The 21,048-nt window shown below is 45.4% G+C and overlaps 1 long non-coding RNA gene across 1 annotated transcript in view; it reads right to left on the bottom strand.

Moving 5' to 3' along the window:
* LOC129404412 (uncharacterized) overlaps nucleotides 1-21,048 on the bottom strand; it is a 50,376-nt gene that overhangs the window by 25,696 nt on the left and 3,632 nt on the right. The window contains exons 2-3 of the long non-coding RNA XR_008629841.1: nucleotides 10,882-11,002; nucleotides 2,304-2,434 (exon numbers count right to left, since the gene is read on the bottom strand). This is a non-coding gene — a long non-coding RNA (uncharacterized LOC129404412). The remainder of the gene's footprint in view (nucleotides 1-2,303; nucleotides 2,435-10,881; nucleotides 11,003-21,048) is intronic.

Genomic DNA, 21,048 nt, shown 5'->3' with positions numbered 1-21,048 from the left:
TTGCCAGTTGTGACCCGAAAAGCAAAAAATAAAAAAAAAACCTAAGTTGGACATTATGCATGGTATTTATTGCAAGCAAGCCATGCACATATGCTGCCTATATAATATATCATCTAATATATTAGTGGGCTGGAGCAATAGCACAGTGGGTAGGGCGTTTGCCTTGCATGCAGCTGACCTGGATTCTATTCCTCCGTCCCTCTCGGAGAGCCCCGCAAGCTACCGAGAGTATATATAGCCCGCATGGCAGAATCTGGCAAGCTACCCGTGGCGTATTCGATATGCCAAAAACAGTAACAACAAGTCTCACAATGGAGACATTACTGGTGCCCGCTCGAGCAAATCGATGAACAACGGGATGACAGTGACAGTGCCAGTATATTAGTATGTACGGCATATATAGACATTGCATATGTGTATATGTATATATATATATATGTGTGTGTGTATACATATATATTTTTTTAAATGCTAGAGAGAAAACTAATAGAACTTAAATTCCATCATGGAAGATTGTTCCCGCTGGGGTACTGTTAAGGAAACATTGTGCAGAAAGTGCCGGATAAAAGATGAAGGGTAAAGCCGTCCACGCTCCATAGTGCACGAGACCAACGCTGGGGTACAGAGGTGACACTTGCATACACGCTGACACCGATGTACAGAATTAGACTCAGTGGCTATGCATGATGCCAATATGTGTAACTAATCCTAATCTATCCTGACTCTTATGTAATGATTGACCATGGTGTCCATACATAAGGGATGCTGAGATAATAATCCTGATGGTCACGTTAGCCCTAATGCATTCCCCTGGTCCTGCTGTATATGGCAGCTGCCGGTACATAGCTGTATGCAGAGTTGCTCTGGACGTGAAGAATTAATCACAATGGACAGAACTGACTCTGGTGCTCATAGCTGCCGCTGTGCATCATCAATTCCAGCGTAGAGTTGAGCCTACTCTGCGTTACCGGCACTAGCTGGCAACTATAATTGGCTGTGTTGTGTGTAACGAGCCACAGTGATGCCAAATTCCAAAAGCCTCTCTCTCTCCTGGGCACAGCAGAGCAGACTGGAAAGGCTTGGGGCATCCCCTGCCCCGCGAGGGGCCTCGTGGAAATCCTGCGGTGACCAGTGGATTGGCAGCCTCCGGGTTTTAATTCCTTCCTGTGAAAGCTAGCCCAGCTACATGACAACCTTCTAGAACTTAACAAATGCTCTGAAGTGGAGAGCCAGTCACTCTGCAGTCAGACCCCCGCCTGGACAGCCCCTCCAGGGCTGCAGTAGGACCCCAGGAAAGGACTTGACTTCCCTGGGATCTCAGCTGAGAAAGCTCTGGGGGAGCCGGTGTCCCCATCACTGCCCGCGCCCTAGAGCCCTCGACAGCCCTGTCCTCGTGGTTCTAACACCTCTCCGGCTCCACCCCCACGAAACACCCCAAGAACACTACACCGTGGGGGTGGGGGACCAGGCCCGTCCACGCAGCTCTGCCGCAACAGGGTGCTCTGTCTCCAGGACCCCTTCTGGTTCTGTAAGAGCCCAGGAGATTCTCTTTCCTGATCCAAGACAGAAAAGCTCCAGCAGATCGATGCCTCATGGCTCCCTCCATGAAATCCTTCTCCCCAGAGTGAAATGCCTCGACCTGTTCTTCCAAGAGTTAGCTACAGTTCATTTGTGTAGGCTGCAAGGACAACTCAAAGATGTTTCCTAAAAGAGATTTGATTCTGACAGAAACAAAGCTCTGGCTCCAGAAACGAAGGTAAGTCCTTCCCTTGCTGATCAACTAGGTTTTCCACGGAACGTCCTATGGAACACAATAAAGATGGTTTTTAAAAATGCAATACCAGGCATTACGTCTAGGGCAAGATTTTTCTAGCTCAGTCCAGTGTTTCAACTTCGGCGTTGTTAAAATAATTGTATTGTCAACGGTGTCTGTGTTCAAATAAAGTAAATTATGCACTTAATTCGATTCAACTCAGCAGATATCTCTCGAGAGCCTTTTTGTCTCAAGTTCCTGGACAGACAATTTATATCCATTATGGAATCTTCCAGAGACAAAGGTGGTGGATATTACACACACACACACACACACACACACACACACACACACACACACTCAGGAAGCTTAAGACTCTCCCCAAGACCTACTGCTGCAGGCTACAGCTGGGGCTTGCCCCCACGTGTACCAGAACCCGTGCCAGCTGCTTTTAACCATGGTGGCGCCCTGCCTCCGCCTTGCTCCAGAACTCAGAACAGACACAGAGAAAGGGAACCAGGGATTGTTTCTAAGGAAATAAAGTGCTTACCTCAGTGTAATGATAGCGACCATAGAAAGTACAGAGGAGGGGGAGTTAGCCAGCCATGCCCTTCCTCCCGCCTCCTGGGAAGGATGGTGCTTTGGGTTGCTTGCAGAGGCGTTTGATTTTTACTTTGTTCTCTGTTGGGGAAAGGAAAGCCACAATGAGCACCCAGCAAGGAGGCCGGGGCCACCTGAAAAGCATTTGCAGGCAACACGGTTCCGTGCAATCCACGCTTCCTCCGGCCTTCTGAGGACTTTAACTGCTGCATAAATGTGCCTCCCCCACCACTGCGAAGAATCGCCATAATGAAGCATTCATGCAGGGCTCCCTCTAAACGCACACAATTACCCAGCTGCTCAAGGCTCGCAGATGCTCAAGCTTGGCTAAAAAAGAAAAAAGAAAAAGGAGTAACACCAACTTTGTTTGGAGAAAAGACTGAGTGTCTTGCTGTCCAGAGTATTAATAGCGTTACTTCATTTTTATTTTTTTAATACCTTACAGGTGAAGCTCTCCAAGCAGTCAATTGTCAGGTACTAAAGTGTGGCGGTGCATGTCACAATTATGTAACAGCTGCTCAGACACAACAGATACGATTTAGTATCTTCTACCACCTTAGCACACAATAAAAGTGAGATTTAAATATAGATCAATAAAGCTGATAGAGCAACACCATAATCGGTAGGGGTTTCAAGGTCTTTTTCAGCATAATGTCCCTGAGCAGCGTGGAATAGAAAGGGGGAAAGGAGGAGGAGGGGAAGATGGAGGGAAAGGGAAAGGGAGCAGAAGGAAGAGAAGGACGGGAAGGGAGAGAAGGAGGAAGCAGAGATGGGGGAGGGGCTATGTGAGGTACCATGTTATTGTGTCTAAAATCCCCGTTCATGGCGCCTAGGGAGATAGTCCAGCAGCTGGGACACTTGCCTTGCACGCAACCTGCTCCAGTGAGATTCCTGTCACTGCGAATCACCCCCAACCATGAGCACAGCTGGGTGTAGCCCCCACACCTAACGCAAAATGAAATAGAATTCCTGGACAGAAGCATTGGGAAGCCAAACTAGAGAAACAAAAACAGCCTTTCCACTAAGGGATGTTATGAGCAGAAATTATTAGTCGAGTCCCCCAAGCAGGTGGCTAATAGCACTTCAGAACACGCTCAGGGACGCTGGCCCGGGGCCAGGCACACCTGGTACATCTTCCTCCTACACGCTGACCTCGGCCCACCCGCTCCGGCCAAGTGCCCTGGGATGGGATGTTGTTGTGCTCCTGGTCCATTTGGCCTGACAGTTTGCGCCTTCCGAGAACTCGGCTCTGCCTTCCCAAACGCTTCCCGAGTGCAGGGTCCACTCCCCTCCCTGTCTCCCTCAGGACCCTATTCTCCCCTCCCACCCCCCGTCATTTTCTCAACATTATCAGGCTCCTCTGACTCAAGCTTGTGCTTTCATCTAAGCAGCCTGATATGCTGCATTTTCTTCTTTACAGTCTTGTGATCAAGGCTACAAGCCAAAATGCTGCATCTAACCTACAAAGTAATATTTTCAGCAGCTTTTACCAAGAAGCAAAAAAATCAATGCAACACAAAATCCCTCTTGTAAGTGTGAGACAGACCACCCTGATGGGCTATTGTTTATGCACGCAAGTAGATGAGGGAGAAAGGGAGAAAGGGGGAGAGAATTGGGGTGGGGAGGGAGAGAAAGGGGCAGGGAGGGAAGAGACACCAACAGAGATATAGCGCATCACTGGTAACATTTCTACTGAAGAACTTTCCTCCGCCCTTCATCTCCTAGATTGTTTGGTAACGCACAATGCGGGCAGTGATCATGTTTGAAGAAACACTTCTGAGCCATAGTTCACGTCAACCAAAACCTGTCAACGTGTCAATGAATGTGAAATCTCAGCGGTCTCTCCTGTGAGGCCCCCGATCGTTGAGGAACCCAGACAAAGACCCCGGAGAGTTCTGAGGCAGAGAGCTCTCACAGTCAGAACGTCCTGTGCCATGACAGAAAAGGACCCAGAAGTCACGGTTCTGAAGAGCAGCTCTGGGTGAGCTCTCGTTCCTTAGACCCCACCAGGGACACGTCCAGAAGGATGCAGTCAGAGAGGAAGAGAAGGGACATTGGCTCTGGAGAAAGGCCTGGGACGTGCGCGGGTTTTATTTGCTCATTCAAATGCTGATCCAGTCTTCCAGCACACCATTCCTAGCAGGGGCAGCCAGAGGTGTGGGGTGAGCACAGGGCCAGCTGTCACCACACCGCTGTCTACACTGCACACATGGAAATACACACATGCACCCTCTGGTCTACACAGCGTCAGCAGAAATCCACACACACACCCTCAACACGTGGGGCCGCCCGACATCCGAGGCACCCTTGGCAGGCAGCCCTCTGACTCTCTCCCCTCTGCTTTTCTTTGGGCACAGCATCTAACAACTGCAGTGCAACTCCCTGGGCACTTTTGTCTTCAGGAGACCCCAAACCCTTCAGAGGCAGGATGCCAGTAGAGGAGCTACGGCACTGGCCTCGCATGGCTGACTAGTCTTATATCCAACACCCAACCGTGCACCCTAAACACTGCAAGGGGGATCCCTGAACACAGAACCAAGAGTAATCCCTGAGCTCCACCCCCAGCCCCCTGCTGCTCCCCAGGCAAATAGTGCTCTCCTACTACACTGGCAGAGTCAGACTTACTCTATTAAAACACTGCTGAGGGGGCTGGAGAGATAGCACAGCGGGTAGGGCGTTTGCCTTGCACGCGGCCGACCTGGGTTTGATTCCCAGCATCCCATATGGTCCCCTGAGCACCGCCAGGGGTAATTCCTGAGTGCAGAGCCAGGAGTGGCCCCTGTGCATTGCCAGGTGTGACCAAAAAAAAAGCCAAAAAAATAATAATAATAAAAAAATAAATAAAACACCGCTGAGTTTTTTCCCTTCTGAATCTAAAAAGGAACGGAAACTTCCATGGGCACCCAAAGTATGGTGGATACTAGGTAGTGCTCCTGCTGTGTAGGCTGAATGCAAGCTCTGGGTCTAGCAACACGGCTGTGTCTTAGACAGGGAAGAGGACACAGCCAGACTCAAGGGGCACCTTCCAGAAGATGCAAATGGATTGGCCAGATCTTGGTCACATGACCATCTGTACTGTCAAAGGCCTCTGGGAAATGTAGTCTTTCTTCAAAGTGCCCAGTGCCCTATGTTAGCCAACTCCCACTATATGCCAAAATTGCAACCCAAGCGAATCCACTATCAAATAGTTAGGGCGTGGCACACACGAAGGAATAAATGCCGAGTGACTGACTAATCAAAGCTTAATCTGATTGAGGTAGTGTTCAAGGTTTCTTTGAAGAAAGCTGGGGGTTGGATAAACAGATAAATCGAACATAAAGAGAGAGAAATATCAGTGCTCTTCAGCCACTGATGCGCAGGCTGGTTCCAGTCTGCAGCTATTGAGAAGTTGGAAACCACCGATCCACCACCTTGGCCGTAACTGCCACCTACGGACTGGTGTACAGGAAAGGGGTCAGCCACAGGTGTAGAAAGGCTGAAGAATGCCTTGTGAAACTGATTGATAAAAATAGGAAGACACAGATAGTGATATAACTATTGCTTTCCTCTGAAATTCCTGGGCAGAAGCCTGTTTTGCCCTGAGTTTTTATGCAAACAGTTTCTCTCATCATTAACATTCATTCTCTCGGCCTCCATTCTGAGAGCATGTTGTCCTCTTTACATTGATTTCAAGGCCCATTTCACAAATCTTCCAAAAAAGTTCTTCCTGATGGCTCCTGCCTCCAGCCTGCTGTTGAGGGCAGGGCTCTCTTTGTTCCTCACCAAGCTCTTCGCAAGAAGCCTCCTGTAGAATGTTTGCTTTTAAACTCTTACTAAGCATGAATAAATCATTCTTAGATGGATAAATAAATGGTGTTTTTAATTAAGTATGCCATGGGCTCTTTGAGATCAATTCTTTTCTCCAATGAATCTATTATCTAAAGCATCTGAGAAGGCTTGGCACAGAATACAGTAGGTGTTTAATAAATAGCTGCTTTGGGAGAAAACAAAATTCAGATGGCTTAATAATTAATATTTTGCTCTCTTGAGATATATAACAAGCCCGAATGCCGTAGTTCCTTCTCTGCTCTGGGATTCCTCTAAAGAAGAATTTTGGCACAAAGAGCTACACCCAGAGGCAGACACTTGGTAAGGCCAGTCTTCAAATGCAAGTGACGTTTCTTTGAACAAAAGTGCAGTGGAAAATAATGAAGCAGGACTTTTCCAGTACTCAAAAGGAAGATGACAATCTTCTTTAAAACATACATTTTCCCTGTTCTGGACAACCTTTTGGATGGACCCACTGCCACTACAGAGAGAACGTCAACAAGGAGAAGTCAACTCTACACCCAGCCCCTGTCCCTCACCTCGCAGCCCCAGAGCTGCCCAGCTGCCGTCCACCTGCACACGTGGTCGGGCTGCTCTGCTCCAGCACCTGCCCAGCCTCCCGATGTTGTTTCTGGCCGAGCCTCCTCCGAGTTTCTCTCCACCCTCTCATCCCCTGGCTCCGTGTGAGGGTGCTAACCTTCCTCGCACTCGAGGGTCCCGCTCAAAGGGTTCCTTGAGAATTCCCAATACTGATCTGGGTCAGAAGATCTCGAGCTCCTGGGCGTGAGCTTTCCCTAAAAGCCCTGAGCATCCCAGCCTGGCAGTGCGGCGCTGCCCTCCTCTCCGCCCTGGACGCTGAAGACTGGACCTCCCCAGGCACACACAGCCTCCACTCCAGCCCCGACACCGCCCCCTCAGTTGACCATTGAATTCACATTTTGCTTTGGGAAAGGAGAAGCTGCCATTTCGTGACCCCTTTCCTCTAAAATATGTACTATAAACATAAAGAATTTCTAAATCAATAAAGCAAAAAAAGAATGTTTAGTATATATTCAATGTCCTAAGCTTAGTCCCTGGTATTTAAATTCTAACTTCTTTGGCCTAAAAAAAAAAAAAAGAAAAGAAAAAAAAACCCTATTATTTTCTGTGTGAATTATGGTTCTTTTAGATCAAAGTCAGTTTGTCTTGAAGCTTTCTCTTGTCTAAGGAATTCATCCAGAAACTAAATTTCCCGTTTTGTTCTGGGCGGCATTTCCCTCCTCTGAGACCCATGAATACCACTGTCCCAGGAAGCCAGGGGAGAAAGCAGAGGTGAAAAGAACAGAGAAGCCAATCACTAGATGCCTGATCAATGTCACTAATTAAATATGGAAGCTCAGGAACCAATTAGCTAGGATCTGATTCATAAATTCTTTTGCAGATTGTTGCTGCATATGTTAAAATAGAAGCACGCCCTGAAAGCAGAGAGGATGCGGGTAATTGGCTTCTCTTTAGTCATTACGGGGGTTGTTGGTTAAGCAATAAAACGCTTTGCCCAACACAGGCCAGTTCCTAGCCATGTTCAGGTCTGAGTCCTTTGAAGGCAAAAATCATGTCTCAACATATTTAGTATGTCACAGCAAAGACCACAAGGCTAGGTGCCCACTAGATGCTCAATAAACGCATGTGCTACACCCAGAATTAACAAAATAGAACTGTCTATTGTTCTCACTCTAAATAGAGAATCGCCCGAAGGAAATTGGAGGTGACTATTTTGAGACGTGTGTTAAGGAGAGGAAAACTACCCTATTACTCAATCTCAAATGAACACTGTGAATCAAGGGCCTTAGCAGACATCTGAAGCAACTTGCTAAGCCATCCCTGAAAGCACAGCATAGGGTCACTGCATCAGGCAAGGCAACCATACCGGTGACCAGCCACGGTAGTAGTAACAGTGGTAAAGTAACATCAATACTCTCACCATTGTGCTAGTCACAATAGGTTCAGTACCAGTGGTAACAATGGTAATTGAAGTAGTGAAGTAAAGAATATCAGCAATTACCATAGTAATAATAATGACACTGCCAGTAGTGCAATAATAGCAGATGTAGAAGAAGCAGTAGTATGACAATGATGATAACATCAAAAGTAGCAATACTTCTACTAGCAGTAATAATAGAGGCAGTGACACCAATGATAGCAGTAGCAATTTTTTTCTTTATAAATCACTTTTTAAAAATTTTTTAAATTTTATTGAATCACCATGAGATAGTTACAAGCTTTCATGTTTGGGTTACAATCTCACAATGATCAAACACCCATCCCTTCACCAGTGCACATTCTCCACCACCAATATCCCAGGTATACACCCCCCCACTACCCCGCCCTCCCCCTGACTCTATGGCAGACAATATTCCCCATACTCTCTCTCTGCTTTTGGGCATTATGGCTTGCAACACAGACACTGAGAGGTCATCATATTTGGTCCATTATCTACTTTCGGCATGCATCTCCCATCCCAACTGGTTCCTCCAGCCATCATTTTCTCAGTGATCCCTTCTTTATTCCATCTGCCTTTTCCCTTCTGCTCATGAAGCAGTCTTCCAACTATGGGGCAATCCCCCGGCCATTGTATCTACCGTCCTTGGGTGTCAGCCTCATGTGATGCTATCCCACACTCCACAAATAAGTGCATTCCCTCTCTGTCTGTCCCTCTCTTTATGACTCATTTCACTTAGAAGGATACTCTCCATTTTTATCCATTTATAAGCAAATTTCATGACTTCATCTCTCCTAACAGCTGCATAGTATTCCATTGTGTAGATGTACCAAAGTTTCTTTAACCAGTCATCTGTTTTAGGGCACTCGGGTTGTTTCCATATTTTGGCTATTGTGAACAGTGCTGCAATGAATATATAGGTACAGATGCTATATATTCATTTATACTGTGCTTTTTTGAATCCTCAGGACATATTCCCATAAGTGGTATTGCAGAGTCATATGGAAGCTCAATTTCTAGTTTTTTGAAGGACTGTCCATATTGTTTTCCAGAAAGGCTAGACCAGTTGGCATTCCCACCAACAGTGAAGGAGCGTCCCTTCTTCCCCACATCCACACCAGCACTGGTTGCTTTTGTTCTTTTGAATGTACGCCAGTCTCTGTGGTGTGAGATGATATCTCACTGTTGTTTTGATTTGCATCTCCCTGATGACTAGGGATGTGGAGCATTTCTTCATGTGCCTTTTGGCCATTTGTATTTCTTCTTTGAGGAAACTTCTGTTCATTTCTTCTCCCCATTTTTTTGATGGGGTTGGAGGTTTTTTTCTTATACAATTCTACAAGTATCTTGTATATCCTGGATATCAATCCCTTATCAGATGGGTATTGGGTAAATATTCTTTCCCATTCTGTGGGCTCTTTCTGTATTTTGGTCACTGTTTCTTTTGAAGTGCAGAAGCTTCTTAGTTTGATGTAGTCCCATTTGTTTATGTTTGCTTCCACTTGCATGGTCAGTGCTGTTTCGTCCTTAAAGATGCTTTTAGCTTCAATGTCATGGAGAGTTCTGCCTACATTTTCTTCTATGAACCTTATGGATTCATGTCTGATATTGAGTTCTTTGATCCACTTTGATCTGACTTTGGTGCCTGGCACTAGACAGAGGTCAGAGTTCATTTTTTTGTAGGTAGCTATCCAGTTTTCCCAGCACCACTTGTTGAAGAGGCTTTCCTTGTTCCACTTTGCATTTCTTGCTCCTTTGTCAAAGATTAAGTGGCCATATATTTGGGGGTCTGTGACAGGATATTAAACTCTGTTCCATTGGTCTGTAGGTCTATTTTTATCCCAATACCATGCTGTTTTAATTATCAGTAGCAATTTAACAATGTCAAGAGTAACAACAATGGTAATAATAGTAATAGAAGCAGCAAGACCACCAAAGTGGGAATAATAGACGTTGTAATAGTTTTAGTAATAATACTAATATGCAATATGAAGAGTAGCATAAGTATTTGTAGTAGTAGACATAGTAATAACAACAGACTCATCAGTTTTGGAAGTAATAGCAATAGTATTAGTAGCAGACATATAGTATCAAGAGTGGCAGAGTTTGTAATTAGCATACTATCAATAGTAATGACACCAATAATTATAGTACTAGAGTAGAATAGTACTAACAATTCCAAGGGAAGAAATGATGGTAGTGGTATCAATAGGAAGAGCAGCACCCATAGCAATAATAAGAGCAGAAGCAATAGCTGGAGGAGTGGTAACAACAGCAGTGATAAAGGCTCTCATTTCAATACCTCTACTAAGCATATTATAATTGTTCAGAAACTCTGTTTACCAGTCTTGCCAACTGCAGGTATTTCTGCCATTGTATTCTCAATTCTGGAGCCTGCTAGTTGACATTGAGTAGCCTCTTCATAAATATTTATTGACTATAGAATGAATAAATGCTTGCAAACAATCAATTTCGAGACTAAGAAAGTACTGTTTGAAAGTGCCAGTATGTTCCTTTATCATCATGAATCAACAAATTTCTCTCTAGCACTCTTCTCTTGAATCGTACAGACAGTTTTGTATGTTCAGAGCAGCTCTATGAAAGATCTCAAATCCCAGGAAATAGAATTATGAATGACAGTCCTTCATGTCAATGAGCAAAGGTGCCTTACAAGGGATTCACAAATTACCTTAAAACATAAACAATATACGCAGGAGGAAATTTGGAGTTCTTTGCTACTCACCAGAGTCACATACTTAAAAGATCCCCACTGCCAAATTATTCTGTTAACAATACTCCAAATAAGGTAGCAGCAGGTGTAGGCAGGCAGGAAGGAGACACGTCTACGAAATGATGGGCATTACCTGCAACGAAGGAAGTTAAGGCTTTAATGAGCCTACTGGGAGCCGCTTGGTAATCACTGTTTAATAAGAGGAAAGATCAACAAAGGGGAAATGATGGATGTTTCGTAACAAAAGAGTGTTCTCAGTATCTCCCTTCTCTTACCGCGCGGTGTACTCTTCTTAACTGTGTGGTTTCTCTGATTTTCCCCTTTGCTCAAAGATGTGCATTGCCCGAATATTAACTTTTACTTTTAGTCCAAAGGAAACTCTAAGATAAGAAGTAAAGCCCCAACAGCCATCTTGATCTAATGCGCAAGTAAGATGTGAATCCCCGACTCCTGCCCTCCCAGGAGGAATGCAGAGGACCACAGGGAGGCATCTTGCTCTCCCAGGCCACGATTTGCTCCTAGCCATCACTGGCCAATATCAAGTCAAGACAGCACTTCATGTCATGGGCCACCACATCAGGAAGTTTTTGTTTAGACAAGTTGGCATCCAAGTGTCCTTTACCCCAGGAACTCCCACTCTGTGTGGGACGTTGGAGTCGGGTCTCTCTCCTAGGGCAGGCTATTTGCTGACTGCGCCCTGCAGGGGATAGCTGGAGAAGGTCACCGGTGTCCCTGGGACCTAATTTCTGGGACTCCTTCACTGGGGTCACAGTCTAATGCCAGCATCTTCCCTTTGGTCCCAGGGAACAAATAAAAAAGTGGACCTTTGTCACCTCATCTTAGCTGGGACCTACCAGAAAAGTGGGTCAAAAATGCTTGAAATATGCTTTTCTGCCTCCTGAGGCAACCAAGGGCTGGGTGAGTCCTGACTCAGCTACTTCAATTCCCTTGGCATGTGTGCGCCTCTCTATTGAAACATCATCTAAGAACGCTCACAAAGAAACAAGAAAAAGATATTTTTCCAAAAGGAAAAATGCACCAAAAGATGTTGTAACATAGGCTATCTAAATTGTTCCTCATATATTAAATGCCATGGGCCAGTTGATTATAAAAGAATGCAGATTTAAATGATAAGATATTACTATACCAGAAAGACTAAAATTAAAACCAGTGGTATACAGGTAGATACAGGCCTCAAACCCTTGGGGTACGATTGTAAATGTGTACAATCACTTTAGGAAAACTGTTTAGCAGATAGTGTATTCCTAGCTGCTTAAAGAAATGCAAACATTCATGTATCTGAAAAATGCTGTGACTGTTTATGACAGTATTATTTATGATAGTTAAAACTTTGCTACAATGAGAACAGAGAGAATAAGGATCAATAAACAGGTCTGGTGTTTCTATAAAATGAAATACTTGCAAAATGAAAATTAACCCCGACTCCATGCCATAGCATGAATGAGTCACCCAACAAGATGGAAAGCGATATGAACCTTAAGAATAGCACACCCCGGGCTAGAGAGAGAGTACTGCAGGTAGGGTAACTGGGCTAGAGAGAGAGTACTGCAGGTAGGGTAACTGGGCTAGAGAGAGAGTACTGCAGGTAGGGTAACTGCTTTGCACATGGTCAACCTGGGTTCGATAGTTGGTATCACATATGGTTCACTAGCCACCATGAGACATTCCTGAGCACAGAACCAGGAGTAAGCCCTGAGGACAGCCAAGTGTCATCCCACTGTAGCACTGTAGCACTGTCGTCCTGTTGTTCATCAATTTGCTCAAGCGGTTATCACTAACGTCTCCATTGTGAGACTTGTTGTTACTGTTTTTGGCATACCGAATACACCATCGGTAGCTTGCCAGGCTCTGCCGATTGTCCCAAAACAAACAAAAAATAAGCATGTCCCAAGTTATTTTATTTATGTAATATTCAGTCATAAGCAAAAGGAATCTGTAGTTTTAGAACTCCGAACAACAATTAATGAACATCAATTAATGGCAGAGGCACAGGGATGCCTGGGGCAGTGCAGCTTGTATTTGGCTTCTTGGTACGGTTAAACATCCGGAGCCACTTTGTGAAATTCCACTGAACTATGTGGAGTGACACGTGCTTTTCTGTCTGTTACATACATCAATATACATTTGTTAAATAGATTAGTAGATTGAAAAGTTCTTATAACCTTTTACTTCTTCAGGTTATTTTTACTTACTCAATAATAACTCCAATATCCATGGTGACTGCCTGCGGATTTTGGAAAAGGAGAGACAAATCATGTCATGGAATGAAAGAAATTGGCACCGTCCAGAACAGTGTAGAGGCTGTAGTGGGAACGACGAGGCCTTTCGAGGGAAGCCACGAGGGTGAACCGGCTCATGATGCAGAGACCCTTCAAGCTTGGTTGGTGGTTAGGAAGGAATGTTCCAGAAAGGTTTCCAGGATGTCCTTCAGTTAGGCAATACAACTTCCTCGTATATGTACTCCTCCCATGTGTGCACACACGCACGTGTGCACGCACACACACACACATAAGTGCTCAAGTCCACCAAGTTTCGGGCCCTCTGTATGTACACGGAGTGACCGTGTGGAAGGTCTCCATTGCTAAAGCTGTCCTCTCATATGAATGAAGCAGGGTGCACAGTGCTTTGGATTTTGTTACAGCCTTCGCCTACTGTGCTTAGTCCGTGTTAAGTACCAGTGGACCAGCACTGCATAAAGCCAACACTTTTATCAACGCTCAGTACGCTGAGTGACTTAAACAGAATTCATGCAGAGCTGTCAAACAAAACCTCCATTTTGTAATTATTCATTTCAATCAAGGCTTATTGTATCCCCGTGCAGTGTGTTTTCTTTAAGCAGTAGTCGATACAGAGTTCTCCAAAGCATTTTGTCCATGATCAAGCCCAAATTTTAAAACAACTCCCTTGAGCAGTCTGTTTAAATCAGTAATAAAATTTAGAGAGGCTCCTTTATAAATGACAGCCAAAGATCTGGAGGTAGGACTGACAAGTGAAACGAGAACTATATGCGTTCTTCTGGATACTGTTTATGTATGGTCCTGCTTGTGTTCAGACATCCATAAGCATCTCTCTATCCGCCTTTCTTTCCGATCAATCCAAATCTATGGTGGGCTTTGTGCAAATGTCAGATCCACCCGCAGAGGCGTTCTGAGAGCTGCACCCTGGAGTCTGAAGGGCGTTGCTCACCCACATCAGTCTGGATCTTTATTTCTTCCCTGACCATCCCAGCCTCAAGCTGCAAGGTTCCTCCCCTTCTGCACCACACACGGTTTCTTCTTTGCCGTACACAGAGAATTATCAGCCTTCCTGGTCCTGTCTGCGGAAGATCCCATCTTATCTGAACACCAGCAGGGTGGCTTTCCTGGAATATATTTGCCCTCCGAAGACCACAGTGTTCTCTCTTCAGTTCCAAACATTCCTCTTACTCCACCCACCGGTTCTGAATGAAATTTGTGTAGAATAGGTTTTCTTGACTCGTTCTCCCTCTAAAAAGTTCCTTATCGGGCAGAAATCATAATCCCTACCATACTCCCAGTTTCAAACAGACGTCTACATAGCTTTTTATCTTCTCTTTAAATTCAGCAATCTAGGATTTCGCTGTTTGAGAACTTCATGTAGACCAGACCACAGGACAACGCATTACCAGTGGTAAAGGAGATTTTTTTTCTCATCTCCATTTAGGCTCACCCTTTCAATTTACAACACATCTCTCTGGCTCCTTCTGGTCTGTGAATTCCTCATGAATGGTCTTCCACATCTCACTCATCAAAAATATCATGAATCCAGAAAGCTTTATAGTTTATATAAACATCTGTTCCATAAACTTAAAAAATGCACCGAAGTAATACTTTAAATATGTTTAGGATTGTTGTTTTTTAATTTTATTTGAGGGACTAGAGCGATAGCACAGTGGGTAGGGCATTTGCCTTGCATGCGGCCGACCCGGGTTTGATTCCCAGCATCCCATGTGGCCCCCTGAGTTCTGCCAGGAGTAACCCCTGTGCATCACTGGGTATGACCCCCCAAAAAACAAAATAATAATAATAAAATTTAAGTTAATAAAAAATGTATTTGAAAAATAATAGAGAAATTGGAGATGCTAAGAACACTTGCCTTGCATGCAGCCAACCCAGGTTCAATCCCTGAGCCCAAAGCCATGAGTCAGTCCTATGCAAAGGCTGGTGTGACCCAAAGATTGTGTGTGTGTATGTGTGAGACACTTTGTACTCAAGCTCCTTGTTGGTGTTACAGATGAAAAAAGAATAACATACTTAAATTGAACTACTTACCAACATGCCATATGTAAATTAGGAAGACTTTGAGAATCATCAGAATTTAGTAAAAGAGAATAATGGTAGCATTGTATGGTCAGAATTGCTACCTTCAGGGGAAAAATGTGAAATTTAGACAAAATATTTCTGGAAAAGTAGAAGCAAGAGAATAATTAAAGCCCGGCAGAAATTGTTGCTGAATCTACCCTTGAAAGATGGAAAAAGCAAAGGGGAGACTTGAGTTTGCAACTTTAGGGCCGACAGAATTGGTATTCCCCAACCCGTGCATGTTTGCAGGCAGAAGGCCACAGACTAAGCAGCAATATAAGAAGTCGGAGTAAGCACGCTGCTAAGGAGCTGGAAGGTGGGAGGAAGCAACAGAAGGAAGCAGAGGCAGAAAAGGAGTCTGACTTCTAAAGTATGTGAGGAAGCCCCAGTGATTCCCAGGAGACAGAGATCATTGGAGGCTTAAGTTAAAAAAAAATAAAGAAGCACAACAGTGATATCAGCTCTGTCATTAATAGATAAAATGAAGTTTGGGGTCTGAGTGCAGACAAGTTAACTGCAATGAAGAAAAAGACCAATACTCTCAGAGGAATAGAACTGAATACATATTCGCTAGAGCATATTATTCTGTCCCAAGTACAATGAAAAAATACTAGACATAGGAAGAAGTGAGAAAATTACCTGATATTGAAGTGACAAAAAAACAAAAAAAAATTATCACACATGACCTAGACATTACAATTAAGATTTTTAAAGAAACCATCACAATAATAGTCACAGACTCAAAGGAAAAGATATTGAAATACATTAACATTTGAGTAGTCTTAGCAAAGAAATAAAATGTAAATAAATGCATAGCCCACAAAACCATCTGCTCTCAGAGAGACTATAACTCAAAATTTGGAAGCAACTAAAATGTTCTTCAGCAGTCAAATATAAACAAACTATGGTACATTCAGACGACGGAATATTATTTTGCCCCAAAAATGACTTGTGAAAAATTATGAGGGAAACTAAATGTGTATTATGCTAGAAATTCATCTGGAAATGTCACACCTTGCTTGATTCCAATAATGCATGTGCTGAGTAAGCTGTGAACTTAAGAAACTCTGAGGTGTCCATGTAGCTTGAACAAAGCAATAGTACATTTTACCATAGCGATAGCATAGTGGGTGGGCTTTCGCCTTTCACGCGGCCAACCTGTGTTCGATTCCTCTGCCCCTCTCAGAGAGCCCGCAAGCTACTGAGAGTGTGGAGCCCGCATGGCAGAGCCTGGCAAGCTACCCATGTGTATTGGATATGCCAAAAACAGTAACAATAAATCTCTCGATGAGAGACGTTACTGATGCCCGCTCGAACAAATCGATGAGCAACGGGATGACAGTGACAGTAGAAAGTATCACTGTACCACTGTATCACTGTCATCCTGTTATTCATCGATTTGCTCGAGCGGGTGCCAGATGTCTCCATTCATCCCGGTCTCGTGCTAGTGTAGCCCAATGGCGTACTGGAGGCCCTCTCAGGATCAGGGGAATGAGGACCATCGTTGTTACTGTTTTTGGCATATCGAGTACACTACGTAAGCTTGCCCTCCCAAGCGGGCAGGATACTCTCGGTAGCTTGCCAGCCTCTCCGAGAGGGACGGGGGGGTTTGAGGCGTCCTCTAATCGCCTTTACAGGTGTTCCCAGTCTACCAAATATAAACATTGTGCAGATTGTTACAACATGCCAGTTGACCAAAGGCTTACAAAAATATAAAAACTAATTTCTACTTTTTAATAAAACAGTACTGTATATTTTCTTCAAGACTACTTAAGAGTCATTTGAGATCTAAATAAAATAAAATAAACAATTAAAACTATACTTCCAGGATTGATGTGACTTTCTGGATTGGATAAAATGATTGCCCTCTTTAAATCTCACACATTTCTTCCTTGCATGTGGTTTATTATTTTAAGGGAAATGACTATTATATTATCATAGTATAAAGTAAAAACTATTCACTTTCACTGAAATAAAATTCTCTAAACTGCAAAAAGAAAATTACAAATACTTACAAACAAAAACAGAAAATGAGTGCTCTGAAGTAAAAATAAATAAAAATATTAATTGAAATGGTTCAATTTAATTCAAAAAGCATCTAACAGGAACTGAAAATGTGCTTCTATGATATTGTTTTGGTTATCCTAAGATGTTTTACAAATTGCAATATAGAAACATTGCCAATATTTACTTCAATATAATATTATTTCATATGAAGCTCTTTTTAAATAAAAGAAGACTAATATAAACACTGAGATATTGAAAAGATCATCCCAAGAATAAAATGGGCAATAACCTAGTAATACGCTCACAAACAAAAGACACAAAATTCTACTGTTTCAAATACCAACCACAAAGCACAGCATTGATTAGTGGAGCTTTTCACCTACTGACCAAGGTTAGGCAATAAAATTAACACTGACAAATGAGAAGCCAGATTTAATCTTACATCCTTTAAAGACGTCTAAATTTTCTTCCCAAATTGGAATACCACTTCTCTTATAATTCATGTAAATAATAATAATCTCAAGAAAGTGAGGAGTGATGCTTTAGGTAAATTACATAAGACTTCATTCCTATGTAAATCCAGCTACCTCCTTGATATGTAGGGGGCCAGCATGGTCTAGAGAAAATCTCTACATTAAATCCAGGAAACTTAGAACCCTTGAGAGATTCACCATCTACCTACAAGGTCACTTGGAGGTCACTAGGAAACACTGAGAGAGCTTCATCAACTCCACCGAAGAAAGCCTATTAGGAGAGTTCCCGGGCCCTGCCCCAGCTAATGGTATTTGTCAAAAATTGGCAAAACTCTGCATGTCTCCTGAGAAATGAAGCCCAGGGCACCATTTTCCCTTCAGCCTTCAGATATCTCACATTTTTCTCATTTCCCCTCCGTATAAGTGATGGGTGGTTAGGTGCACCGTGAGGAACAGCCCAGCTGGCTTTGGGACACCTGAATGTCTGCAGCCAAGGACACCCCAGGTGAGAAGGAGCAGTGGGCAGCAGCTACTTCCCCAGAGGAGGAGAGAGTCTCCCAGGCCGGGGTCACCGCACAGAGATGTTCTGGAAGTGAGAAGAGCAAGCCACATTGCCCTGGAGGGTGCGGGGTGGTGGGGGGGGAGCGTAATAGATTCCCAGGGGCGACACCGAAGCGTACAAGGGAAGGAGTCCAGGCCATGGGCTGGACAGAAGGAATCGCAGGGAGTGCTGAGGTGACGGGAGCAGTGCCTGACACAGCAGGTGTCCCAGTTCCCTGCACAGACCCCGCTGCGGAGCTGCGCGTCTGTCTGTCAGCCATGGAGAGCAGGAGAAGCGAGCAGGCCTGAGAAGTATTCTCAAGTAGGAAACATCCTTCAGGTGGTAAGTGTGGGCTGGGAGGGTGAAGTCGGGGGGTGCACGGGGGCTGGGGCAGGACAAAGAACAGGCAAAGAGCAAGAGGGAGGCGCGTAGGATACGGGACGAAATTCCCTCTGTGGGGAGAGGCAAGGGGTTGAGCTTGGCTGTCTGGAAGTTGAGGCTTGTGCGGGGTGGTGAAGCAGGTGACCGGGCTGGAGGGAGGACAGCCGGGGGGGGGGGGCGCTTGCTGCATGTGACCAACCCAGCTTCATCCTTAGCACCACGCCCGGCCCCCTGAGCTCTGCCAGGGGTGAGCCTTGAGCATCACTGTCCGATGTGGGAAAAAAAAAAAATCGAGCATCTAATAGTAGTGGGTCTGAAAGTCAGAAGCCGTCGGGGCAAAAGCTGGAGCCCTGGGGATACAGAGAAGCCAAGCCTCTGAGGAGACCTCCAGGAGCCGGCAATAGTGGAAAAGCTCATCAGAGAGAGAGAAAAATGCCAACAGGACAAAAATAAGGGACCACCCCGGGCTCTCCAAAATGAGAGGTTCTCAAGAAGGAAAAAGTACCAATCCATCCAGGCTATGGGGGAAACACACACACACACACACACACACACACACACACACACACACACACACACACACACATACACACACACACAACAAATGGTTAGCGATTGAGCAGTGCCCCCTCAGTCGGCCCACTGACACTCGTTCAGCCTGCAACCAACACAGTTGGGGGGACTCACAGAAACGCCCTGAAGCAGCCCCCAACTTCACTTATTTTTTTGCCACAGGATTATCCCAGGCACTTGCTTAATTCCAGAAACTGTCCAGTCACGCTTCATTCCTGTGTCAGGCTGGCTACGAGCCCCCTCCCCCAGGACAGGAGAGGCCGGCTGGGCAGGGCTGACCCTCACTTGGCCAGATGTACGGAAACAGAGTTACGGTCAGTATTGGCAGCTGTGGGCAACTCACTTCACTCCCCAGCATGGTCTCTACTGCGGAGCTGGGGACTGGTCAAAAACAGCCACAGGCCCCTTTGCTCCGATGAACTATGAGCAAGACAAATAAGAAGAAAGCTGTCACTTGTCACTTGTCATCCTGTTGATCTTCGATTTGCTCGAGCGGGCACCAGTAACATCTCCATTTGTCCCTGTCACATGCTAGTGCAGCTCAATGATATCTGCTTGCTCCAGGAACAGGAAGAGCCTCAAATCATTCATTCAGGGATTTGACGAAGAAATCTGACCATCTAGTTGGTGGGCGGCCACGAGGTCTTCTGACGTCCCGTGGAATCCAGTCGGTAACAGCTCTAGTCCAGCGGTCGTCTCTGAATCGCATTACGTGACCGGCCCATCTGATTTTTGATGCCTTGGCAAACGAGACAGCATCCCTGATTCTTGACCGTTGACGGAGGTCGGAACTCCGGATTCCTCCTCTCACTTGAGTAAGACGTGATACTCCTAGCATAGCTCTTTTGATTCCTCTTTGGGATACCCTAAATGTCACCTAGAGCCATGCGTGTCTGCCAAGAGATGTGGGTGTGGGAACGTGTCAGCCCACCCCATCCACCCTTTCCTCTCCATCAGCTTTCTTCTTCTCTTCTTCTATTAAGCTGATGGAGAGGAAAGGGTAGAAGGGGTGGGCTGACACGTTCCCACACGCCCTCTTGCAGAGAAGCATGGCTCTAGGTGACGTTTCCAAGCCTTTGGTGGCAGTAGCGATCCTGGGGGAGGCGGAGAAAGTAGAGAAGGCGATCATGGCTAACCAGGAAACGGTGCCCACGCTCAGTGACAGGGCTAGAGCCGCGCCCACAGAAAGCTGTTGTTTCAGCCAGGGAAAGAGCATACTGGGTTGACGTTTCAGGATTCTCCTGGCCACAGGACGCAGAAGAGACTGCCCAGAGATACAGATCCTGAGGGAAATGGATTTGGGGCAAATTACTGTCCTCTAGATCCCAAAGGACAGAGCCTTGAATGGAGGCAGGCAGGGCCTCTGGGCGTGGGAGAGAGAGAGAGAATACGAGGGTGCAGGAATGCACTATCTCGGGGTGCTGTCCATGCAGTCCCCCTGCCCCGCAGCCCCAGCCCTGGGCAACAGAGAGAGCCCCTCAGCCCCCCGAAAGGCTGTGCACAGACTCTGCCCCCAGACCACGAGAGCCTGATCTGAAGACAAACAGCAGTCGGGAGGTCTTTGCTCCGGTTTTCTGCCTGTCTTAAAATAAACCCTGATCCCGGCCGCCCGCCCCCCTCACAGCTGCACTTGCACAAAGAAATAGTCTCCTCGACTTCAAAGGAAAACAGCTGAGAAAGGGAGAAAACAAACAAAATTGCAAGATCTGAGATTTCATCTGGCGTGAGAATGGCTTTCCAAAGCCACGTCCGGACCAAGAGTGCTTCCTGCCACACTTGAATGGCGCCCCCCGACAGCTGCCTGCGGCCCGGCCCAGCCAGGGGAGGCTGGTGGGCTCTCGGACCCACACCCAGGCTGCCCTCC

The sequence above is a fragment of the Sorex araneus genome, chromosome 4 (genome assembly GCF_027595985.1).
Source record: "Sorex araneus isolate mSorAra2 chromosome 4, mSorAra2.pri, whole genome shotgun sequence".
Taxonomy (NCBI): Eukaryota; Metazoa; Chordata; class Mammalia; order Eulipotyphla; family Soricidae; genus Sorex; species Sorex araneus.
The sequence above is the reverse complement of the archived record's forward strand: the minus strand, read 5'-3'. Positions and strand labels throughout refer to the sequence as shown.